Source organism: Silurus aristotelis (genome assembly GCF_946808225.1).
Source record: "Silurus aristotelis genome assembly, chromosome: 19".
Taxonomy (NCBI): Eukaryota; Metazoa; Chordata; class Actinopteri; order Siluriformes; family Siluridae; genus Silurus; species Silurus aristotelis.
Genome location: NC_139592.1, coordinates 13243679 through 13271313, shown reverse-complemented (window position 1 = coordinate 13271313; position 27635 = coordinate 13243679). Strand labels below are relative to the sequence as shown.

Here is a 27635-nt window from a genome sequence, read left to right as displayed (position 1 = left end):
TAAGGCATCTTCCAAGTTATGCTCTGGTCAATCATACCAACTGACGCCAATGCCGACATCAGAATCTCCTAAAGTGTAAATTCCTGATTAAAGCTGTTGCAAAACACAGCAACTCAAAGTCATAAGCAGAAAATCTGAACGACAACAGATTGTGTAAAACAGCATACAAACTGGTTTATGGTCAGTGCGTGTGCATGTATGTATGGGTAACTGACAGCTGTGTTGTAGGACTGTAGCCATCACCCAGCGGGGAGGGTGCAAGTGGCTGACACTCCTCCTTTTGAGCCGCTCCAGGATGCTTTGTCTCATTGTCATGCCTCTTCATCACACACATTCCACACACATGCAAACATACACACTGAGACACACAACCAATCCATCATGCCTGCAGAATCCACCCCCCCCAAACCCCAACTGCGCAAATGTACATACAATAATATAAAATAAAAAAAGCAAGGACACTCTTGTACATTTAAACCCTAGGCATACTGGCAACTCAGCACTTCCTCCCAATTCCACTGCTATTAAGCTGCGAAAATAACATTATTCCTTACCCATACTAAAATTAAATCATCAGCTGTGTAATCCAGTACATGGTACGTTTCTTTTTTTTTTTTACTTTTTAATCACCAATGCTTTTTTCACACAGTTCACAAAATATATTTTGACTATCTAAGTGTATATGATGTAGAGCTTTTCTCATTAATTCTGTGTTTAAAATAAAAAATGCTTTACATACGTGCAAAAGACCTTTCAGGGTGAGGATCTGGAAGTGCACGCAGACTGCAGAAGTGCACATTTTGTTTTGAGATTGAAGGGTTTCCACATTCCTTCGGTCTGGAGGGCAAAGGTCACCCTCACATGCACTACGCTGTTAGACATCCGGCATTTCAGCACTCCGGAATAACCACACAGATGCTCTTTAAAATGTGATTCAAACACAGTGATGTGCAGACAAATCTGAATTCCTCACTAGATTCAATGTTATAAATTTAGGGCACATTCTAGTATGCAAATGAGCTCCTTCATGCCCTTTTTTTTTAGACGTTTCTGAATCGTTCTCTGTGTGCACGACGTAGGTCTTCGCTTCTTTATAAATTGAGACTTTTGAATGTGTAGCAATAAATTTTCAGGTTTTTTTTGTGTGGAAGGGGGATCCTTATCTTTTTCGTATCACTGAAAAACCAGGAAACAATTCGTTTTATTCTCCTATAAATCATACATATTATACACGTCGTAACTGTTTCCTCAATTGTGCATACTTATGCCTTTTCAATTACTATAATAATATATAATTAACATTACTTTATTTGGAACACCTGCACATTCAAACGATTCTTTTATCAGCCAATCATAAGGCAGCAGTGCAATGCGGTGTAATCCAGATAACGATCAGGAGCTTTGGTTAATGCCCATATCAAACATCGAATGAAGGAAAAATCAGTTACTGGAGTTACTGGATATTTAAGAAACTGATGATCCCCAGAGCTTTTAAAAGACAACATTCTCTAGAATTTAAACAGTGTGGTTTGAAATATAAAAAAGCATTCTGTGAGCAAAGGGTCTGCAGGCTCAAGCATTTCGAAAACCACTCTTTATAACTGCGGGGTGTAGAAAAGCATCTCGGTAAGCACAACACATCAAACCTTGACGTGGATGAGCAACAACAGCAGAAGTTGTCCATCTACACCATGTTGCTTTCGTATCAGCCAAGAACAAGAATCTAAAGCCACCATGGACACGGACTGACTGCGGCTGAAAAAGGACGTGATGTTGTAGACCGTCCACCTCAAGGTCTGATGAAAGCCTCAAGATAAAACGTATGATAAAATGCTTTTCTGTTTCCTTTAGTTATTAAACACTTATAAACCAGTTTGCTTATTGTATTTTAATCTCTCCTGTCAACAGAGGATATTTTTTGTTTTGTTTTTTATACCATTCTGTGTGTAATCCAAAAAAAAAAAGTGTGTGCGCAATTCCCAGTAGATTAGCAGTTGCGGTGCAATCATTTTCTCCCTTCTTCTTTAAAAAATATAAAATTAAATAAAATCCCACTTCAATGGAAACAAATATTCATTCAACCCCACGTCATATCAGGAGCATGCCCACATCTCCGGGTTTGGTCGTGGGTGGTTACTATAATGCTTACAAACACGCATGCAATGTGTATGTGTGTGTGTGTGTGTGTGTGTGTGTGTGTGTGTGTGTGTGTGTGTGTGTGTGTGTGTTTGGGGGGGGGGGGGTTATCATTGTTTTAAGACACTGACACCCTTCTTCATTCACGATTCATTAACCGATATTGATTTAAAATTTGAAATAAATTTGAATAAAATGTTGGCAGCCAAAACTATTAACGTACTGAAAGAGTGGAATGCTGATGCTCCAATCAGAAGTCGGAATGCAAATTAGGACTTGTCCTCCAAACAGAGAGGCCCACTGAGGTCAGCGAGTACATTTGTGTTCCACCTTTTCTACAGTAGGAGGGATCAGTGGACGGAAATAGTCCTGAGTGACATGGAAGATCGAGCTGTATCTGGTGCATGCTGACATGCAAAACAGATGAAAACACTGCTTGAGTTTTCGATTAGACTGTAAAATGCGACATCCAACTTTTGCGGTTCGCACCGAAAAACTCGGGTGAAATTGTGAACCTGGGTTAAACGGTTGGTCTTTGAAAGAATTGCCTTAAGTAACACATCAAGACTGAGTGCAGGTTTGAGGAGGAAGAGCAGATCACATGACTTACGTGTGTAAAAAAAAAAAAAAACATCCAGCACCCCAGAATAGCCCTGCGCTGTGTTTGTCATACTACATGAGATGGTGAGGGTCAGCGAGAGGGTTAGATGGTGTGAAGGCTAACGGAAAGAGAGTGGTGAGAAATAAAGGAATGGGGAAAAATGAGGAGAAGGAGAAGCTCTTAGGCAATAAAGTATAAAGCGATAAAGTGTCATGCTTTACTGACTACAGTGACAAGACAGAAGATGACGGAAGGGGCAGGTACAGTGTAGACACCAAACCCTCAACCTCTCCCACCCTAATGTTTGTAGTGTGTGTTATTTGCAATAATGGACAAGTTTCAGTTCCTCCGTGAATGTCTGTTTGGACCTCAGTTAGAGTATTAAGCAGTGGAAAGCCCCCATTGCGCACGCACGCACGCACACACACACACACACACACACACACACACACACACACACACACACACACACACACACACACACACACACACACACACACACACACACACACACACACACACGTATTCACACCTACATACACGCAGGGTTTGCTCTGCCAAATCCTCACATCCCTGACAGTTAAACCCTAATAGGTCTGGCTACCAACACGGGATGTGGCCATGCTGCATATAACCTCTACACACACACACACACACACACACACACACACACACACACACACACACAGTGACATTTCATTATCTACTGTTTTCTAAAAAGTTTTTAAACTTTATCCTCTTCCAGTTAGATATAGGTTGAACGTACAAGTATTTCACTCTGGTATGTTGCTTACCGGTTGATCTGGCGTGGGGAATTTGTTTGTGTATTCTGCTGATATTAGGAACTTTCTGCTATAACAATGGCAAGTAATGGAGGTTCAGTTCAGTGTGCAACTGCTGTCAAATTGCGCAGACACACACATTTTATGCTTGCTAGCTAACCGATGCTACGCCTACACCTGAATCTGACCCTGAGTTTGACCCCAATAACCGAAAGAAACCTAGTTTTTTTAAAGGTGCAGTTTGCACAGTGGATGAGTGATAAGTCCATTCTATATCCTTGCTGTTTAAATGAGGGATTAAAATGCAAGAGGGGGGCATTTCGAATTCATGGATGTGTGAAAGTGAGCTGAGCAGTAAAATGACACAAAGTGCACATGGGATAAATTATGAATACAAAAAAACAACAGTTTTACTCAGATAATTGGCAAAAATTAGAATCCTGTGTCACACTGCTGATTATATACAGTAATCCCCCGCTTTACCGCGGTTCAAATCTCATGCCTGCGGTTTATCGCGGAATTGCTTTTGCCACATAGGTAATTTGTTTCGCTGATTTTCCCAATCTCTTGCACGATACACCTAAAATTGGGAAATTGTTTTTATTGAGTTTTCTGTTGAAATAATAAAATGTATTAATAAAAATATAATGTTTAAATGGAGTAAAATGTGAATAAAGTACAGTACTGTATACATAAAATAGCATTTTTGGGGTGGCGTCCGTTTATCGCGTTTTTTCTTTTATCGCGGGCGGTTTTAAACCGTAACCACCGCGATAAACGAGGGATTACTGTATTTATTATATGTGTTCATTAATGCATAGTTATAAAATACAAAGGTATGCGGACACCTGATCATAAAATTTTATTTCTACATCCCATTCCACATTTAGTCCACTTTTTGCCGTTATAATAACCTCCACTCTTCTCAGAAACAATAGATTTTGAAATGTGTTTGTGAAGATTTGTGCTCATTCAGCCACCAGAGGATTAGTAAAGTCAGGAAATGATATAGGGTGAGTGAGGAGACCTAGGGTTCAGTCAGCATTTTAATTCATCCCAAAAGTGTTCAATAGGGTTGATGGCAGAGCTCTATAGCAGGCCACTCAAGATCTTTCACTCCAATCCATGTAAACCAGATCTTCATGGAGCTCACTTTGTGCACAGGGGCATTGCCATGCTGGAACAGGTTAGGGTCTCCTAGTTGAAGTGAAGGGAAAATGTAACACATCCAAAAGACATTCTTGGCTGCCTCCAACTTTATGGAACATTTTGAAGAAGAACCATAATATAATTTGTGCCCTAATATTTTAGCTTTATGTGGTTCTTTTTCAAACTGTTACCACAAAGCTGAAGGCACTTAATTGTATAGGATGTCTTTAGATGCGCTTTAATAAAATTTAGCATTTCACTTGAACTTGGAAACCTAAACCTGTTTCAGCATGGCAGTGCCCCTGTGCACAAAGTGAGCTCCTTGACGATCTAGTTTACAGGCTTTGGAGAGGAAGATCTTGACTGGCAACACCTGAACGCCTTTGGGATGAATTGGAACGCTGACTGCACCCCAGGTCTCCTCACCCTTTCTTCCTCAAAACATCTGAGGGAGTTTTTCCTTGCCACAGTCGCCACGGCTTACTCATCAGGGATAAATGCACACCATCCACCTTGACTGTTGATTTCTGTAAAGCTGCTTTGAGACAATGTCTGTTGTGAAAAGCACTTGACTTGACCCTACATAAGTACCTGCCTTTCGTAACACGCTTGTGGCTGATAAACACAAATATCCATAAGCACACTCCAAAATGTGGAATGCAATGCTCAAAAATAATATACCGTACTTATGACCAGGTGACCCAATACTTTTGGCAATATAATGTATGTTGGGGTTAAATTAAGAAAATAATAGAAAATCATCAATAATATACCGTAATTTCCGGACTATAAAGCGTAACCCACTGAATTTGACAAAGATTTTTATTTTTAACATAAATAAGTCTACACTGAAACTAATGAACTTTACACAGGCTTTAACGAAAGACAATGCCTGTTACACGGTGTAACGGGTAAAATATGTTGTGGCTTCTTTAAGAGCAGAACGGCATTTCAGGAATAGCCTGCTGCCGCATTTTTCCGGTATTACTGCATGTGTGCAAGACCGAGGAATACGTCCTTATTATTTTCTGATGCTCATTTATAAGTTTCTTTGACTAACCCCGTAACGCTGTTGCCAAGAAAAATAAAAAAGCACGAGTTTTGGAAACCTGTCTGTGCTTATATGATTTCTGTTGCAACTGGAGTTAGCGAGCTCTCCCATGACCCAGACTTAACGCGTTACAACAGCTTGTATGTAAACAGTAGCCTACCAAGTAAGTCATTGTTCACTGTGTTCCTCCTTCCTTTCACAACAAGTTCTCTCGGGAGTTTTTCTTTTGGCATCATCGTGGGTTTAAAAAAAACTTTTTTTCTCCCGATGCCGTGCAGCTCAGAACACAGGTGAGGTGCGTTTTTTCGTTTCTGTTCAAAAATGTAATTGGTCTAATGTTATGTCGCTCAGTTTTTTATTTGTGAAGTTTGTGAAACCGTGAAAAACCCAGGAAAAATTAATAAATAAGCCGCTTCGTTGTTTAAGCCGCGGGGTTCAAAACGTGGGGAAAAAGTAGCGGCTTATAGTCCGAAAAATATGGTAATGCAGAGCAATCTAACCTAGTAAAGACCCTCCATGGATGTGGGATGTGAAGTGCAAGTATCCTGGCTAGCCTGACACAATGTTTTAGTCAAACGGTTTTTGCAAGTCAGGAATAAGTGGATTACTCACTGCTCTTTTACTGATCGTTATCTCTTGCTGCTTAATGTCAACAACTGCTATTACTGACAAGCGGGAATCACCCGAACACGAACTTGTAGCCAGAATTCGTGCAAAAGAGACAACCGTATGTAAGCGAACAGACTGCAGTCCAAGAACCGCTCCTAGTTTGCAAAATGTTAAGTGCATGTTTGGCTGCGATTGAATTACAAAGAGTATGCGGATGCTAAGGCCATCTCCGCCAAAACAAACACAGAAATCAGTTCACCCTTTACAAGCATTCCTTTCCCTTTCTCATACAGTTTCATCTCACGTTCCCTGATTAACGCAGACACCTCCAGGGCATGGTTGGGAAAACAAACAGGCTGCCTGTCTGCTGCCTGATGGACAATATGCTCCATCACACTACCTATTAATAAACCTGAGGCATCGCTGCTGGATAAACATGAGAGAAGGTTTACTTTATCACAAACTCCAGGAACACAGGACAAGCATATTCCAGTCCATTAGTATTCGAAGTTACTCTCATTCACAAGTAGATTTAACAACCAGAGTACGAAATATCTAACTCTTTATGGACCTTCGTAAAAAAAAAAAAACATTTCTGATGATTCGATTTATGGTGGATTCATTCGTGTAAACGCATAACCGACAACTATCTCGAATTCCCGCACGCAGATATTTCTGAGCCCGCTGACAAAAACCTAGCGGAAGGATTCGGCACACGACGGTCACAAGTCTCCTGCTTTTCAGCGTGTCATCTCGGTTTTAAACATATGAACAGAAAACAAAACCTGTGTCCAGAATGCTTTCTTTTTTTAAATGACAACACAGTATCGCAGAGCCAACTTGACTGCCTAGGTCACAAACACAATGTGCTACATTAAAAACAGTAATAGATGACAATCATATCTCTTAGTCTGTATTAATGATTTTAACTAGAAAACTCATCAAAATGCCAGAGCTGTTGAGCTCACTAATTAATGTATATCAACGCATACAAATATTATGCATGTATTTATATTGAATGTACATATTTCCGCTGACATTGTGCCCAATTTGTGACTCGAGACAGACATATAAAAATAAATAAAAAAATTTCTATTTTCCACAAAGGTCAGTTAGAGGTGGTTTCCCCCATGTGAACCAGCTAACAATGGAAGAGGAAACCAGAGCAGTTTAGTCAAGCAAGAGAAGCTCGAACCAAGTGTCTCAACAGCTTCTAAAAGCACTATTACTTAGTCCAGTAGAACAGGAAAAGCTGTGTGCATGTGCGTGTTGCCAGATGCGCTGTCGATATCCCTGGGACTTCCCCTATTATAATTTACGACTAAAAACACGACTTTATCTTGAGGCAGTCGGAAAGCCAACCATGCACCTGTGAAACGAAACTTTCAGTTGCCGAAGGAATTTGTTTACTCATTAGGTTTTATAAGCGTGTTTGCGAGTGTGCGTGAGCCTGGGAATGGGCGAGACAGATAAAGAGTTAGATTCTTTTATGAAATACAACTACATGAGGATTTTTCTTTATTGTATAAGATGCAAAATCGAATTGAAGAAGTCTATGCGATGACGTGTTCTCTATATCAGATGATACGATAAAAATCTAAAGTAAGCTTAAGGTAGTCAAGGGATTGTTTTATCTATTAGCAGGATTCAGTCCTATTTTAACACAAACACCTACATTTTTTTAAATATTTTAACACTACTTCTTCTGGTAGAGCAGGTTCACAGCAGCTTACGGTCACTTATTTTTCTCAAGAGAACAGCAGCTGTAGCTTGGAGGTGCTGGGATTTAAACGTACAACCTTCCAAATCGACTGTCCAATGGTTTAACCACTGAGCTGCCACTACTACTAAACAAGAATTGTAATTAGAGGTTGTCAGTTGTCACGATGATATTGCTGATAACAATGGCACTAAATGGTCCGCCATCAGCACGTCACAGTCCGTGTTGTCACACTGCCAATCTCAATTCACAGCCATAGAATGTAAGAAACTTATTGGCAACAAATACCATGTCGAAAATCTTAAGTGTGAACCCGAATTTAGGGTCTGTTTCCAAGCCAATAAAAGCATGTAGAGATGTAAACATCCATCTTGCACATAAACACAAGTTGAATTAAAGATGTTCTCATTATGATGTCTGAGAGTCGGCGTGGTTACTTTGAGGATGTCGGTATGGGATCAGTAACGACCGAAAAAGTGCACTAAAATCGAATGTGTGTGTTTGTGTGTCTTTGTTTGTGAAAGTATGTGTTTGCTTTTGTGGAATGTTTCTGTGGTTCTGTAAATGTGTGTTTGTGTGTTCGTGGTGATGCAGAGGTGAGTCGGGGGAACCCCTTCTGGCTGCAAGTGCTGTCTATGACATGGAACTCTGGAGCTGTGGCACTGTGCCAACTGTCAGCCTGCCAACACGCTCTCTCTCTCTTTCTTTCTCTCCTTTTTTCCCCACTTGTTTCTATTTATAAACCTCTTTTTCATCACCTTTTCTCATTCATCCTTCCCTTTTCCTTTTGGCAGTCATGTGTACCCTCCTTTTGCACATACTGATCACTAAGCTATGAACTTAATCAACCATAAATCATTAGGCTGAACTGACCTTATGTCATATTGATGCAAAATGATCCAACAATTTTTTGTCAATAAATCCAAAAATAATCAGCAGTGCATGACTCAGAATCAGAATCATTTAGTCATTTCAAAATATTTCTTTTTTTTAAAAGGAGTTGATATGAATCTTGATAAAATTTTATACTTTTACATCTTGTCAGAAGAATGTTTCTTGGCTAGGCAGTGGTTTTTTTTTTACTTTCCCAGTGCAGTGTAGCAGAGCGTACAGTTAGAGCACCTGGAAGGTTTTTATTTACCGCTCCGCTCCATATTGGAACCTATTAACAACCAGATTAGACACTAGAACAAAACTGAATTATAATCATTATAATAGTGTAGGATTGTGCCAATACAACAGCATTTGGTAATTTTTTTTTATGCCAAGCATCTCCTTGTTGTCATGGCATGATCGATCGATCGATCGATCGATCGATCGATCGATCGATAGATAGATAGATAGATAGATAGATAGATAGATAGATAGATAGATAGATAGATAGATAGATAGATAGATAGATAGATAGATAGAGACTTTTTATTTGGAACTGGACTAAAGAGTAACCCGCAGAAAATTTGATAGTTTGCGAGAAGCTGAAAGTGCGGAGTAACATTTCAAAACAGAGCTTGTACTAATAATTTTACATAAAAATGTTTGAAAAACTATTTTATTATTGTATTATTCATTTAAACTAGTAAATAAAACATTTATGACAAGTAATTCGCAATTTTTGTTGAGTTTACAGTACAGTACATGTACACCCATTTAAATCGATTTAATATTGCGTTACTGGCTCACAAAGGAGAGAGTCAAAACCTCACGTTTTTTTATTATTAGCGAGGGATCATAGAACGTAACCCCCTTGCGAATCGAGGTTGCACTGTATATAGAATTATGAAGAAACACATGAGGTAGTTATAAACATTCCTTTTAACTTCACATCCAATTTAACATGACTGCCTGAAATAATTGCTGCATGATTGCTTAATTATCATGCTAAACACTAGTATAAAATGGGTAAACTGTGGGCATAAAGAGTTGCACATGGTCAACAACAAAACCCAGATAACCTTTGTATATATTTATTTTTTCTTTCCGAAGTGTGTGCGAGCATATATATATATATATACAGTATATATAAAATAAATATAAAATAAGGTTAATAATAATATATTATAATACCAATATAATAGAATATATATATATATATATATATATAAACTATTTTATTGTTATTATAATATTATATTATTCTTAACCTTATTTTCATACTTCATACTATAGTTATACAAATAATTGTCATATACTTTATACTTGTATACTTTATTTTTTATTTATTTAACTTTATCATTTTTTATAACATGCTCCCATAAAAAAAAAAAAAAAAAACATTTCACTACATGTCGTACTCTGTATGAATGTGCTTGTGACAAATACAATTCGAATTTGAATCTGTGGCATTGAAACAATGCTGAATTGCTATTAAAGGACCCGGTGTGTGCCAAGAAAACATTCCTCACCCCATTACACCACCAGCAGCAGCCTGTTGACACGAGGTTCATGTATTCATTGTGTGAATGCCAAATTCTGACCCTACCATCTGGATGTCAACGCTGCAATCTCCAGTCATCAAACCAGGTTACAGTTCCCCAAATGTTCCAGCAGGGCTGCACAATATTGAAGAGTAATGTGGAGAAAAAAAAATTCTCTGTATTGCCCTAAAAAAGACTTTTTGGAAATTTTTTAAAGCATTAAAATTTTACCCCAAGCCTTTGGTAAATGCATATTCATACAGACTTTTCAAATATTTCAATTGTTTTGATATTTTGTGCAGGTCTACTGTCCTGTTTAGTTTTGTATGTGCACACTCTAGCCTCAGATCTTGTCAGTTCTTGGCTGACAGAGATAGAATCCAGTGTGGCCTTCTGTTGTTGTAGCACATCTGCTTTAAGGAATAGTGTGTGTTCTGAGATAGTTTTCTGCTCACCGTGGTGGTAAAGAGTGACAATTTGAGTTACCATTGCCTTCATGTCTGTTTATGTTTAGGCCCGTTGAACTATTATTTGGTGAATGTTGTTTTCTGCACCATTCTGTTTAAACACGAGAAACACATTCTGTGTTAAAAAAAATAAATAATAAAAATAAATAAAAATAAAAGTTTCTATCCCTGGAGATCAACAGTTTCTGAATTATTCACAATTGAAGTCACTGAGATCACATTTTATGCATTTGGCTGGTTGGATAACTGCATGAATGAGCAGCAAAATGGGGTGGTTTGTAAAAGTGTATTATATATTCTATATTATTTTTAATGAAGAACGTTCATATATTCAAATTCGTATTTTTTATGAGGACATGAAGAAGGGGTAGCTCAGTGGTTAAGACGCTGAACTTCTGATCAGAAGGTCGAGATTTCAAATACTAGCAGCACCAAGCTGCCACTGCTGGGCCCTTGTGCAAGGCTCTTAACCCTCAAATGCTCAGTTGAATAAATAAAGTGATTGTATGGAGCTCTGGATGAGAGCATCTGCCAAATGGCGTAAATATTAATGTAAATGTAAAGCAGACTTATTATAAAGGCATACTGCTCAAGTAGATAGAATATATATGTTTTTCATCAGTAGTAGTTAATTCAAGGCAGTTATTACAATTTCTGCATCAATTCTGCTCTGACGCAGTTATAAAAGTGATTCTTTAAGCATCTCTGCCGTAGCAAATGTTCCACAACGCTTTTAATCTCATCAAACTATACAGTGCCATTCCATGCTCTGTGAATGGAAACGCTGTCATGTTGGAATTGATCACTCCTTTGTGCCTGAAAAACATACCTATTTATGACAACCATTCATTCTATAGGGACAAATGGACTTAAATCATGCTAGCTAATTGCCTATAGAAAAGCCATCAGTTTTTCCACTGTACATCATTAATTCATTAGCTCATTATTTGTAATGGTGAACGGCTTCAAAACAGGCCATTTTAGTTTCCGTTTAATTACAATTAACTAGTATTGAACACATCGAAATGTTCTTTCTATAAATTCACATACATTCATACATCAAAACACAAAAGAATTTGATCTCTTCTTTTGTCTGCTGTATTTCTGCACTCTCTCACTCTCACACACATACACTGAAATGTGGTCAGCGACAAACAAAATCTGGGGTCAGCATCATCAGCACTTCCTAAACCAACTCACATTGTTGAAACGACCCTTTTGGTTACCAAAAAAAAAATAAATCAAGCATGTTTCAACAGACCCTGTCTCCCTTTGGTCAATCAATTCTCTGTCACTTATATTTTGGTGTTTAGTGTCAGTATGGAATGGATCCCAACACCTCCTACTCCTCCTCGTCCTCCCTTCTGTTCATACATGATCCTGAAGTAGGGTCAAGAGTTGGAAAAATAACATTCCTGCATAAGCAGGCAGTGAAAACATGACACATTTTTCTGTTCTTTTCCGACTAGTACGTGAGGGTGTGCATTCGTGCGTGAGTGCGTGTGGGTGTATATATGTGTGTGCGATGTGAGATGGTCCCAAGTGCCTGAATATTTACAGTTGTAAGAAACTCAGACATGGTCAACAAAGAGTAAATAAGTCAAGTATGGTCAAGCGGATGTATCATCTATGCAGAAACATAAATGGGGCTTTGTATCGTCACTGTTGCTGCACATATTGAGTTACTGATCTGATCAGAAGTGAGCGATTATGTGACTCGCCATAGTGTAGGGTTATACTGCCTCTCCCAAAAGCAATGCCCTGGCTACCACTAGCATCTCTGATGTCAGATAGGGATCAGCTACACACTACTGCTCACCACTACCCAGCTTGCTCACAAACAAGGGTTATACTCATTCCATAAATACACACACACACACACACACACACACACACACACACAAATATATATACACCTTATGCTTATATATCCAACAAAATCCTGTGGAGGGAAACAAAGTGTTTTATGCATGGCTGAGCATGTGCAAATGGATGAATTTGTCTGTGTGTGTGTGTGTGTGTGTGTGTGTGTGTGTGTGTGTGTGTGTGTGTGTGTGTGTGTGTGTGTGTGTGTGTGTGTGTGTGTGTGTTTACTCCCTGAGGACTGTGGGGGAAAAAGCCCCTGTAGCAGTGCAGTTATTCATTAACGCCTTTGGAGCGCTTTGGCTCTCTCCCCCTCTATTCTGTCAGTCTCCGGAGATAAAAACACACTCAGGCCGCTCAATAGGCTGAGTAACCCAGGGTGGTCCTCTAGCTCTTGCACGCTCTCTCACACACACACACACACACACACAGATTCGAGCTCTTTGAATTCATGCGCATTTATAATCTATAATATATAGTGTTATTACAGAAATGCACAATCAATACAACCAAAAACACAAAAGTGAATGAGCAGTTTTAAATGAGTGAATTGTGTGTGTGTGTGTGTGTGTGTGTGTGTGTGTGTGTGTGTGTGTGTGTGTGTGTGTGTGTGTGTGTGTGTGTGTGTGTGTGTGTGCACGTGTGCACGCACCAGTGCTCGCACGCACTGAAGGGGGTTGCTAGTTATATGAATGCATAGGTTTAGCTTTCAGATGAACGGGGAAATAGTTAACAGATTGCCTTGATTGCCTGATGAACTTCACCACACACACACACACACACACACACACACACACACACACACACACACACACACACAATTCCAACCAAAATGTTTGTGATTGTTTTTTACCCCTGTGAACCAATACATAGACAATATCAGTAAATGTTTTCTGTCTCTTACACACACACACACACACACACACACACACACACACACACACGCACACACGCGCACGCGCACGCACACTAATCCTAACTGAGATGAGCACTGCCACCTAGCTGATGCAAATGGAAAATATTCAATTCAACAGGAATACCGAAATTCTAGAACTGTAACATTACATGAGGTGAAACATTACTGCCCGTATTATGTTCTCTCAAACTATCACATTCCAATAGGAGCTGAAGTGCCAGAGCAGATCCACAACCTAGACAGGAAACTAATACTAAATTAACTCATAATAGAGCGGCATGGTGGTGAATGAAAGCTAGTGTTGCCAGCTCACAGCTCCGGGGTCCCAGGTTCAATCGTGAGCTCGGGTTACTCTCTGTATGGAGGTTTTGCACGATCTCCCTGTGTCCGCCCGGCTACACTAAATTGCCCCTAGGTCTGAATGAGTGTGTGAATGTGTGTGTATGAGGCACTTCAACGGACTGACATCTCATTCAAGACATACTGGTACTGAAATAGTCTTTGGATCTTCCTTAACCCTGACCAGGAAACAGAAGTTACTGAATGAATGAATGAATGAATGAACAAACAAACATAAAAAAATCATAAATATAACAATACTAAAATTAAACTAAGGGAATACTGAAATTAAAATGGGCTTTCATTCCTTATAGAATTCATTCATTACAGATAGTTCCTGCACGCAATCTTTAACAAATGTCCCTGCAAGAAAAACCTTTAATTCGCCTGTCTCTATTAACACTAGCTGTATGACATACCCCTATAGAGTTGCAGCTGTTGATTATTTTCTTTTTCGAATATTCAAGGCGACATGAAATGTACCCACACGAATAGTGAAACAAGCCGGAGCAAAATGATAAAACGGTGGGGGAAAAAATCTTTCTATTCTTCTATTAACTGAATCAAGTTGTGTTTCCACATATCTGGGCGTATCGGTTAAACAGCGACTACCCTCTATATAACGATATATAACGGCAGCTCGGTATAATCTACGCAAAGATGAATTAGCCTGGAACATCACATCCTGCATGAGTGAGCAACCCCAAAGAGGAAACAGCACCTGTGGTTGTTCCGAAAGGGGAGATGAATAGTGGTAATGTAGCCATTACTATAGTAAAGCTGAGTTTAACCACATTGTAAGATGCAAGACTGTTGATAGGATTACAATTGTCCCCATAATTATAAAACAGCAGGTGTTGCAGTTTAAGATATTTAAAGTGGAATCTGAGTTTCCTATTCTGCTCTGGCATGCTAGCTAACCTTAATGCTAACCCTATGCTAAGCTAATCATAAAAGATGATGAAATTCAGTGTAAATAAATGAGGGCATGCTAGCTTAAACAGACCATGAGGCCATGGTTTAGCGTTTGTAACAGTACATTGTTACATTATGCTTTAATTATCAATTATCCCCATGTTTAGTTGTTCATTATTTATGCCACAAAGCATTACTACTTTCCCAAATGTCGATGTTTTGCTAATCATATACATTTTTTGCCACGTTTTCTGTTCATTATAGCTGCATAGCCATAATGAAAAATGAAAATGATATAAGAGAATAGATTTTAGATTTGGAGAGACGGTGGAATCAACATTTATTTATGGAGAGTAAGATGTTGAGATACCAAGATTTGCCAAAACCATGAGTTTGAATATTTCTGGGCATTGATTCTACAAGTATGTGGAAGTGTACTGAAGAGAGAAACACCATTCTTCCAAAATATATTTAATGAATTTTTCCATTTGGTTTGGTTATAGTGCTGGATAACACTGTTTAATTTTCTTACTCCGTATATCCACATTCCATCATCCTTATAACATCAAACTATTTATTTTGTATATTTTTAGGAGAATCACTAGAATAGAATTAATTAATCACCACATCAAGGAACGCAATTAATGAAAGAAAGAATGAATGAATGAATAAAAGAAAAGGAAAAAAAAAAACTTTGTCTGATTGTTTTCTACATTTTGCAGACTTTACATGCACAGTCTTTCTGTTCATTTTTAAGGTTATGTAGTATATAAGACTTAATTATTGTGCATTTTAATTTGTACCTGCTCGTGCCCAAATTTGCCTTCTGTACCTTTTTCTTGGGTTAATTTTAGAAAAAGTTGCAAATTTTTAGAACCTCTATCAATGTTCTCTTATAGATCTAATTGACTGTTGTGCCAATGTTATGCACAACAGTCAATTAGATCTATAAGACTGTTGTGCCAATGTTATGCACTATATTTACAAATTCATATCAGTTTCACGTTAGAGTTTCGCATTACTTAATACGGTTAATACCATGTTGAGTATAAAATGTGAAAATCTGGTCTACTATGCAGAACTTCATGTCTTTCCTTATCATTTACACATTTCCGGAAAAAAGCATTTCTTGTGCGTGCATGCACACAGATTTTTCTCTGTCACCAATGCTGGACAGCTTAGGTGAGAGCGGGACATGTGCTGCAAGTCAGCCACTTGCTAAATGAGGCCATTGAAGCACATGGTTGGTGAGAACCAGCACTGCTGCCTTCTGATTGGTTCGTCCAGACTAGGAAAAGGGGAATGGTGAGATGACGAGGGGGGTAGTCACGTGACCAAATCCAGCCGAGTGTTTGATAATAGGCCTCCCCTCTTGCAGTGGTGGGCAGAGGGAGAGAGAAAAAGAGAGAGAAGCCTGGACAAGGACCAAAAAAAACCCTCTACCACACACAGGCTGCGCATTGTTGCCTATTCACCGGACTCCATCTCAGGCCACTTTATCATTCAATTAGGACAGCTTTCACACCACACAGCAGAGAAAAGGGCCCTTCAATCAAACTGAAAACTTCACACTGGCACTGGAGGGCACACAGAAAGAGACCCACAGTCCTCTCTCCACTTTCATTACTCACTCTCTCTCTTTCTCTCCCTCTTCTCCACAACCCCCACCCTCCTCCACCCCCTTCTCCTCCCGTTGTTGTTCCAGATTTTTGTGCAGAAGAAAAGGATGGAGAGAGGGAGAGAAAGAAAGAAAGAATGAAAGAAAGAAAGAAAGAAAGAAAGAAAGAAAGAAAGAAAGAAAGAAAGAAAGAAAGAAAGAAAGAAAGAAAGAAAGAAAGAAAGAAAGAAAGAAAGGCCATTTGTTAACACTGGGACTTGTCCTATCTTTTCTTATCCTCTTCCTATCCTCTGTTTCCTCCATTCTTTTTAGCCCCCCCATTTCTCTCTCGGGGGCAGTGGGGTGTCCATATATCTTCCCTCTTCACAATTCCACACTACTGCCACTGGGGTGAGCTGTGGTTAATCTGGAACTGTTACGGGAAAAGAAAAAAAAAGGAACGCAACTTGGAAAAGATTATTAATATTAATAATATCAAATATCACATTGGCATCAGACCAAAGAATCGATTTGACCAAAATTGATATCTGACTATGTATTTATTATACATTAAATGTGGCTTTGGTTCAGCAGTTATCATCAATTTTAGTTTAAAGTACTGTTGCTCTGCCCTACGTTTTATACATTTCCTTGTATTAGGAAATATTACACATTGGCATCACATTCAATTTCCCAATCGTTCATAACAGTTCAGCAAGGGCAGATTGTGAAGGATTAAATGGGACACAAGGATGCTGAGGATGTGGGTAGATGTTAGTTGACCATACTGACCTATAGATCAGATCCTATAGATAGAGGTTTGAAGTCACATTTAAATATGATCAATGACACAAACCCACACCTGCCCTGGAGAAAATTGCAAACATATACAACAAAGTCTAAAATGTTGAGACTCATATAAATAGAGAGAAAAATGCATGGTGCGCCAAACGGAACATTTTACGTTACTTGTGTTGTTTACATGCTTGTGGACTTCAATACAGACAACAGTTTTAAGAAAGGCTTCAAAGCAAATGACTGGAAGATTGATTTACTTTTTATTTAACCATTTCTGTGTAGATCTGGAAATCAGGTTTTGGGCTGAAATATCCTGGTAGTAGGCAGAATGCACAATGCCATAAATTTTTTTTTACAACCATCAACCATGAAACATTGCCAAAGCACAACTAATTAACCAATAAAAAAATTTGTGAGGCGCCTTCAGTAAAGGACTTCTTATATATTTTAACAAAAGTGACATTAACAGACTTTGAAACTTAACAACCACAAGAATCAACTAAACTGCAATTCTAAAGCTGTGATCTTTGTATTTTTTTTATTTTAGTTTTTTTCCATCCTCCTCACTATGTGTGAGCCTGTGTGCTCATGGGACCAATTCCTGACACATTTCCAACAGTTTCCGACTTGAAATGTTGTTGTTGTTTTTTTTTATTTATTTGTTTTTTTTATCGTGATTAATGGTATTTTTAACCGCTTTGTTTTTTTTTTTTTTTATCCATTATATGATATGTGCAGGTCAACAATAATCTGTCTCTTTTGTGTTGCAAGTTCTTTGGGTTTTTCCCATGATAAAGACAAAAGGAATTTACATGAGTGCAACCTCGCATTTAAACCAGAGGGAAACAGGATGTGGTTAAAAGAAACAACAGAGTTCCTGAAGACCAAATAAATAATAAAAAATTTTCAAGAATGACAATTTGTTTTCATTTATTAATAAAAACGATTTCTTACGTCTGACAGTTATCCTGCCACATACAGAAATTTGCTAAAGTCTTTCATAAAAATCCTGACTTTTGCATTTTGGGATCATACAATTTTCAAGAAGATTATTTGTCCATTAAAATATATTACAGAAAAATGTTTGTCCGCAATAAAATAAATCATTATTATATAATACAATTTATAATCGACTTGTTCAAAGGGGACCATCAGGTTTACCTCCAAAATAAGAAACTGTAATTTTTGAAAGAACAAAATGCGCCTTTTAATTTCCTTATAAAACATAAAAAATGAATATAATGTTTTTAAAACTAATTTTTGGATTATCGTTTTGTGTTTTTACATGTGGCTATGATTTTTGCACACTGCTTTATAAATTTGAGAGAAAAATATATACATTCAAAAATACTATTATTTCTTAAAAAGGTAGTTCTATCTATAAGCATTTATGGCAGAAACTAAAAGACAAATGGTTTCTTCTGTTGTTTGAGCGTGACATTTAATTAAAACAATCATCGTTATGAAGTGCACAAACAAATTTGAATAAGACTTGGGCCGTTTTGCTAATTTTCTGTTTCCTTAATAAAACACAATTCGTTTATTATTAATTAAAAATCATTTAAATTAATTAATTTGATTTAAATTTAATAAATACAGCACCTGTTTAAATGCTGAACAGTGATCTCTAAACATATAAAAGCCTGGTGTTTTTGCAAGCAGTTTTGCAAGCTATTATACATTCACTTGTCTGTATTGGACTTTTACGCAATGGTTTATGATCAATAACGATCCCTAATTAATAAAAAGCTGGTTTATCCGTTTGATATCTTTTGTACGCTACTAAGAAAATTGAAGGGTGGAATCTGGTTGGTTTAAAAATAAAAAAAGAGGCTTTCTTGAACTAGATAAAGTCACCGGATTGGAAAAAAGATCACAACATTAGAGGCGAGATAATCTCATGTTTGCAGATGGGCTGAGAGGAAAATTTTGTGGTTGGTCATCTGCCATGTCAGTTAAAATTACCTTTTTCTGTTAGAGAATATGTGGCTTTTTGCCAGCAAACCCTATTAAATTCAAGAATTGTATTTGAGGCTCTTAAAAGCAGACAAGAATATGAAATATCCATACCCTTAATACCACACACAATTATTGCATAAATGTTTTTCAAGAATGTTGTTAAAAATTATTATAATAATGTTAATAACATACAATAATGTTCTTTTTAATATTCATAATAATATAATAATGTTCTCGATCATCATCAAGGTTGCATGTGATTCAAATAAAAAATTATATCAATTTGGTTGCTTTTTTTAACTTTTTTTTTTTCAGAGAAAATGTTTTCATATTTACAAACTTTTGCTATTTTGAAAAGAATCTTTGCGTTAAAGAATTTCTCTATATGAACTGTATTAACTATACAAAAACCTATGAATTGTTATTTGTAGTTTAAATCAAATACACAACCATTAACTTGTAAAACAAATAATACATATTTTATTTTAAATAATAAGCCAAATCTAACTCAACTAATCAACTCATTTCAGGGTAAGCAAACTGATAAAAAAAAGAAAAATCATATTAAGATTCTCAAATAATAAACAACTAAATATATATTAAATGAAAAAATATTGTAAACTGAGAAGAATATACCAGTTTTGCATTAAGGCATGAATTGAATAAATAACATTATAATCCATAAGGAAATGTATAAACTACTTTTTTCTGTTTAAGAATTTCGATTTTCTTTATTAAACTTTTTTTAGAAAATCAATACAATATTTAACTTACAAAAAACTATGAAAAGTCTTTAGTGTAAAAGCTTAAAATGTTTAACGTTTTTTTTATTAGTTATTTTTTAACATTAGCTGCTTCCAATTAGTTTGCTATTATTCTAAAATAATGTAATAAAAATTGCCCCCAAATACACAAAATCCCATAATGTATCGATATATCAATATCATTTATCTAGCCTTAATATAAAGCCATTATAAATGATGTGTTATAACAAACTAAGTACAAAACCGTACATCCATTGTGTTTTACAGATTTTAGACCGTGACTTTACGTAACCACATAAAGGAACCTTTGAAAATGACTCGCACTCATTCAGAGCGTTAAATATTCAAGCGTCTCATATCTTAAGGGACTGAGCGACAAAATGAAATGCTACATCCAATTAATGAACGCTGTGCTGTGAAATACGTGTCTGTGTAAACTACAGTCATCCTGAGAGTAACATGATGTAGCTGCTTGACGTCTGTTGATCTTTCCCTATTCGCTGCATTCTCTTATTCTTCAGTCTTCAGTTTCATACTTACTTGTGGTAAACTTCACATTCCTGTCCCTAAACATGCAAAAAAATTCCCCAAGAATGAGAAGTGAAACTTAAAGAATTCATTATCGTATCTGGTTTATGAAAACATTTTTATTGAAAACTGCCTTTTCCTCTCATTATGTATCCCTAAAGTCAAAACCGGTTCATACACCTGAAATCCTTCATGTTTATTTTAAGAACATCCTGTGTGTAAGCAAATGTTGTGATATCGACCCTGAATGCTTTTTGTCTGCTACACAGCCGGACAGAAAGTAAGTCATCGAATGTTTTAGCTGCTCGTCACATGACTCGCGAGTGTGTGGCTGTAGTGATCCCAATACCTGCAGCCCCACTTCTCTACTTCTTGATTATTCATAAAAAAGGGACACTAGAATTTTGCTACATTCTCGGCACATGACCGAGTTCCTGTAACTTCGGAGCTACTCATTTTGGGTGGTTTTCTTTTCAAATTGCCCATCCTCTGATCTCTTATTGCGGCCCGTTCGATGACTTTCCCCCCCCCAAGGAGAATAGTAAACAGATGCTAAAATAGTTTTAAGCTTTTTTCTCCTCCGCGCCAGCTCAAGTTTCAGCTCGTACCTGTTTTTTGCTGAGATAAAGCACAAGTCTGCTGTAATCGGATCTTTCATAAGTATAATTTTTTTGTCGCGTTGCTGTGAATTCTGCGCATTTAAATGACTCCCTAATGCAAAAAACCTCAACCTGGCAACATCTTGCAACATTTCTAAAGGATCTCCTTGCCAGGTTTGTTTCCAGGTTTGTATTTCTAAAAAGAGAAAAGAACAAAATATACAACATGTATGGGTACAAAGGAAGAGTTGAATTTAATTTGATTAAAATTAGAATGAGGGTTGGTGTGGACTGGATACAAAATGTATCATGAACTGCTGTGAAATCCTAGGCTGCTCTCGGCAATAGACCATGAATCGAATGTACGCAATTTCTAAAAGGTCAAGGTCGATTTTTTTTTTCTTCATAACAATTTTAAAATGAGCAGCTTCATATTACAAAGACATCAAACCGATGACTATAATACCAGGACTACATCTCCGGCTCAAAATATTTGGTAAAAGTTTGTATGGAGCACATAAAGGTGTAAGAATCAGCTTTGATACATGATTCTTGATGAATTTTATTGTCCCTAAAAAGCCACAGCTGGATAGTTGTGTTTTAAAAAAAATGGGATTCTAATAGGCATGCACTTCAAATATCTAGCATGTCCCTACCATCTCTGAGCATGTGCATACTGCAAGTGCAGTCAGAATGTGTGCCAGTCCAGGAAGGGTGAAATCTCAAGCTATGCATATGTATATGTGACCTTCAGGTTCTTAGTTGTTGAGAATATGCAAATCAAATGTATCTAAATGATCGGGTTATTCAGGGGGTCACAAGGAAAATGTGTAGGTTAAGATTTTCTCAATTTCTTGACCCCTAGCCCGCTATCAATCTATCAGAAAAGAAGCAATGCCACAATCGTTTCATGTTACTTCAGGGTTTTCTCCTTATAGTAGGAAGGTTAATTAGGTTCGGGTTTGCAGTTGCGGCCATTAGTGTTTAAACACCGCTCCTGAGGCAACGGCCCACTCTGCCTCATAAAACTCTGCACTTCTGCTGGCTCTCTAACACTGTGTTTTTAATCAGGACCACAAGCATTGCTGGAAAGCAAGGATGAAAAAAAACCATAGCTGTTCTTTTAGGTCTTAACTTTTTTTTTTTTTTTTTTTTAATCAACAAAATAAAAGAGGTCTGACTTTTAATTACTGTAGCAGAGTGTGTTTTCCATATGTTTTCATGTTCGGTTAATGAAATTCAACCAAAAACATTTTTTATAAACAATAACAATCCAGCAGTCAGCTTTCTTCATATTCCACCTCTAATCAAAAAAATCTATAATTAAATAAACCTATAAAAATACTTTTATTTAAAATAGTTTTTTTTATGTCAGGTGATATAACTGTAGAGTTACTACTTATAATTAATAAGAAAATGGATCTTAATTTCTCACACCGACATTAAACTCTAATCAATTAACTAAGATAAGAAAGTTCATAGGGTTCATGTTCGCAATGTTTCCCATAGAATCACAGCAAAATTTGCATACTTGTTTAAATATTTTGGAATTATTTAGCCTTTTTAAAGAGAGCATATTAATTATAATCCAACTTTAGTAATTGTACGGAAGAAAAGATATATCTCCAGATTGGTATAAAATCCACCATTTTGAAGAAACATAACGACTCAGGATTGTTTACAAAAGCAGTGTAAGTTACCAGGGGACTGAAGCGTTTAAATCTGTGGTTGCTTTCTAATTAGGTTTACTGTTGGTCTTGTGGGCACAAAATATGCATGTACAAAGTATGAATAATTGGTGACTTTCCAATGTCTACATTTACTTGCCAGAATTCCACCCCTAATGATACAAGCTGGCAGTCCTACTCCTGGGTAAGGCTTAATTAAGCTTTATCCTCTTTAATCACAAGACTGATGTCGCCTGTCCCTCCCACATAGCATTTACCAAAACTATGCATTCACATTGAAAACGGTCTTTTGGAGTCGGAGCGGACTGTTGAGCAAACGCAAGCGACTACCAATGTACCATACGCATCAAACTGACAATTTGTAAGTTTTGTACATGTAGAGTTCCTTCACAATTCCTCCAGCTTGTCCTGTCAAAGCCAATCAAATGTTCCTTATTCGAATATTTGGCCATGACCACACACTTTATTTTTTGTTTGTTTTTTGTTCTTTTTTGTGACAGTGATCTCTTTACAGTGTACAATGTTTTTTTTTTTACAATTAATTTTTTCCACCGTTTTTCCACCGAGCATTTTCGTGTTCCATATATTCCTTCCTCTATATAAAGCCTTTAAAGCCACCTCGCAGAAAATGGTTTTATAAAATTATTTTGAAGACGTAGAAGATCAAATGACGATAGTTTTTTATAAGGCTTTTTCTATACAATTTTTCTGTACATACTACTTCAAGATTTCAGTCTTACTATGACTCACATTTGCTGTATTTTATGTCCCACCCCAAACGCATGACAGGTTTTTGCTTCTTTTGTGTCATTACCATGGCCTCCAGTTACAGCCAATCAACACAACAAGTGTCTACTCGATTACCCTTTCATTTACAGCTTCTGTTTATTTACATTTAGCCACTCCGCTGACAGAGGATGAGGACGACTAAGGGTTCAAATATTTCCAAAATTTTTTTTAAAATAAAACAGCTAGATCAGTTCAAACTGGAATATACAAACAAATGTTCTAGTGGGGAAACAGACAGAGAGACAGAGAGACAGAGAAAGAGAGAGAGAGAGAGAGAGAGAGAGAGAGAGAGAGAGAGAGAGAGAGAGAGAGAGAGAGAGAGAGTTCAGAAACAGAATGAAATCAGCTTGAAGATCTCTTGCTGTTGCATCCAAAACTAAATGTTTCTATGCTTCTTTTTGCCACAATAGCCAATTCACAAACCATGTACTTAAAGTCTCCATATATAAAATTATATAGAAAAACAGGGGAGACTTCCTGTGTTTATGTTTTCTATATAGTCCAGCTCTATTCACTACAATTTTCAATCGTGAAAAATACATAAATAAATATCCAAAGAAAGAAATAATTACAGATTTATATATACTCAATGGGAAAAAAATTCTGTGGTTTTTACATAAGCACATCTCTGTTTTTTATAACAAATTTATTTGTCAAATGAATTTAATAATGACAGAAATTAAGTTTATTTATTAACAAGCCTTTTTTTCCACATATTTTAATATAATTTTTTTAATAAAATATATCAACTTGAAATTCATTTAAATGAGTAATTCACTTTTAAATGATCACTAAATATATTACTACAATAGGATTTATTGTAATCCTATTACCATTTTACATATTGCAGCTAAAGCAATGCCATTTTCATTCCTCTTTGACAAAAAGAAGAATAAAGTCCTGACACAAGGAAGAGTTATACTGGCTTTATGAACTTGGCCTGATTTTATCTCTCTCTTTCTCTCCTCCCTCTGTCCTTTCTCCTCTCTTTTATGGGGTGACCCATGGCACCCACAGGGTTCAACAGTCACTGCTACTGTTCATAACACAGTGACACTGGACTAAGCCAAATAAACACTCCCCACTGCCGTGTTTGAATAGCGACCGACATACATAACATGTTCCCATTGACCAGATACACGGGCCCACATGGAAATATAGACACGATATCTAAATGGCCAAAGTCAAGGACCAGTATCTTTCTTCTATCTGGTTCTCAAATGTAATTTCAATTCCTCTAAAACTGGGGGAAAAAGACTCATGCCAGGTTCTTTAACTGCACCGGCAAACCTTGTGCCCTTCCAAGTGCCATCACCCTCTCAGTTTTCTCAATCTAGTCATGAAATAAGGATGTGAGGACTCTTATGAAGAGTTTTCGTCCCATTTCTTGGCTGTTATTAACTAGGGTTTGTGTTCTCCAGAGCCTGTTCCACCCATTAACCCCTCTGATGCTCTTTTCTCATGATAATCAGCCTGCTTCCCCACCGAGGTGCTGTAGGATTGTGCAAAGCCTTCAGAAGAGTAAAAAAAAAAAAAAAAACTCCCCCCCTCTCGACACACATGCTCACTCTCTCTCGCACTCCTCACACACATACACGCTGAATCAGGCATGTAATGTGCTGCCTTTTCAGGGAGCACATGGACAGATGCAGTATGAAAAGTTCTGGCCGTTTTTTTTTTTTTTTTTTTTTTTTTGGTGGAATGAATAGCACGACCCACATGTAGCGCTACAACGCTCACACGTCCCGCTATACCACATATGTCACTGAACAAAATAACCATTTACAAATAAGGAACCATTTACGGACAGAGAGCCGTTTACAAACGGAGAGCAAAATTATCTTATCCCGTGATAAACGCTGAGGAAAAGCAAGTCTGGGAAACATTTACACTTGTTTCGACAACTAAAATCTGCATGCTATTAGCATGCTGCATGCTATCCTGCAACATTTGCATCAGTTACAACTGCTTTGCAAAATGTCACTACAACACAACTCCAAAACTAAGAAGAGTCCAATTTCCATGTCTGGAATCACAGCTTCACAAAGCACAGGCTGAGGTCCTTTATGCATCGGAGGTTTTTTTGTTATAAATATTCTTACTATTTTTGTACGTTTGGAGTATTTTTGTGTGTTTGCATAATTTGCTGGATTTATGTAGTTGACGTGTGTTTTGGAATTTATTCAGAAACAACCAAAAGGGCAAAAAAATGAGAGAAATCCAATGTAAATCTTTCTATTCCTCCTTATAAATACACTCAATACCCAATCAGTGAAAGGCAATAACGAGCACATGTGTTCTACAGAACTATAAACCATCCATTTCCAGAGCACTGCATGAAATGAAAACTGTTTTACAGTTGGTATTTGGCTTTTCTAAACTAAAGCACACAACAAAACAGGTCTAAAAACAAAACAAAAACAGAAAAAAAAAAAAAAGATCTCAAGCACCAATAACAAAAGCAGGGTCTCGTCACGCGCCTCGCTTCCATTTCCTTATTTTGCAGCATTGGAAGTAGAAACCAAGCTTGTGCCTTGTTACAGATCCATCATTGTTTCCTCCAGTCGATCAACAATTGATGAAATGTTCTCACATCTTCTCACATTGGATGGGTGGCTTTTGGGGGGGCATGGTGATTCAAACAGGAAGCCACCAAGGTCAAAACGTGTGCCATCATCATCATGATGATGATCATCATCATTCTCATCATCATCACCATCATCGTGCTCAGCTACAGGTGTTGTAGGCACGTTTACACGCCTATAAAGTCGTATCAGTTACTAACGCCGTGCTTATCACCGTGGGCGAGAGGATAATGGCTCGAGATAAAACTGCAGGAACTAACCGACACGTTTAATTTGCAGCAGATGAGGCGATCTCTCTCTCTCTCTCTCTCTCTCTTTCTCTGATTATAAAGGCACCGTTTCGTTAAACTTGCCCCCGACTGCAGCTCGCGCGGTACCTTTTACACTCGTCGATCACGCGTTAAACACGAGCGTTCACCGTGAGATCACGTGAATCGGAGCGCATCCATTCCAATCACGGTATAGAAGCCGAAAAGCAGTTACGTGCCCCGTGCCAAACCGCAAAACAGCCACGGCATGTGCAACAACAACAACAGTGCCGAAAAAAAAAATAACTGAATACTGAATGAGGTAATCTCCTGCATAAGGAGTGCAACCCCCACCCCCACCAGTATTACTAATACCACTAGCAAAAAAATCTGACATCCCATATAACTTATTTATCTCTCGAGACTTACGAACAAAGCAAACACATGCACGCGCACGTATCGTTTTAAAACGAGTATCCGACTTGTTGCAAAAAAAAAAAAAAAGAAAGAAAGAAAGAACGACGAGCACGCGACTGTCTATTGCAGCATGAAGAAGTCAAGAATGAACTTCGAGAATCCGCTTTTTTTTGTAATTTGAAGTCATTACTGGCAGCAAAGCGACAGGAGATTCAACAAAACCCCTGTTTGCGACTAAACTAAAGTTGGTGAGAGAACAGAAACTCGTGGGTTCTGGCTGAAGTGAACGAGGCTCGAGACACCCAATGCATTTTGTTTACTGACTGAATTCATATCGGAGCCGCGTTTATCCAACAAGCTATTTTTTGTTTTTCGAACGCGAGTTATTAAACAAATAAAAACACCCGACGCTTCTATGCTTTCACAAATAAAAAACAAATAAACAAAAAAAATAGGAGCATTACAATAAATGACGTCGTGCCGTGTAGAAGAAGAAAAATGCAACGTTAAACCCTCGTTCAATTTTCCCCACATCGATCGTCGATTAATTCGATTATTGTTCGATTATCGATCGATCTTAAAACAATAACAACAACAATCGCCCGCATGCACACAGCAGAAACGTGCAGCCACATTTTGAAGACGTGCAGCAGAAGAAAAAAAAAAGCGAGCAGTTAACCAGCAAAAAAAAAAAAAGTTTC

General features: G+C 37.5%; 1 protein-coding gene across 1 annotated transcript in view; it reads right to left on the bottom strand.

The window, feature by feature from the left end:
- plagl2 (pleiomorphic adenoma gene-like 2) overlaps nucleotides 1–27635 on the bottom strand; it is a 34512-nt gene that overhangs the window by 6601 nt on the left and 276 nt on the right. The gene's annotated exons all lie outside the window — the stretch shown is intronic.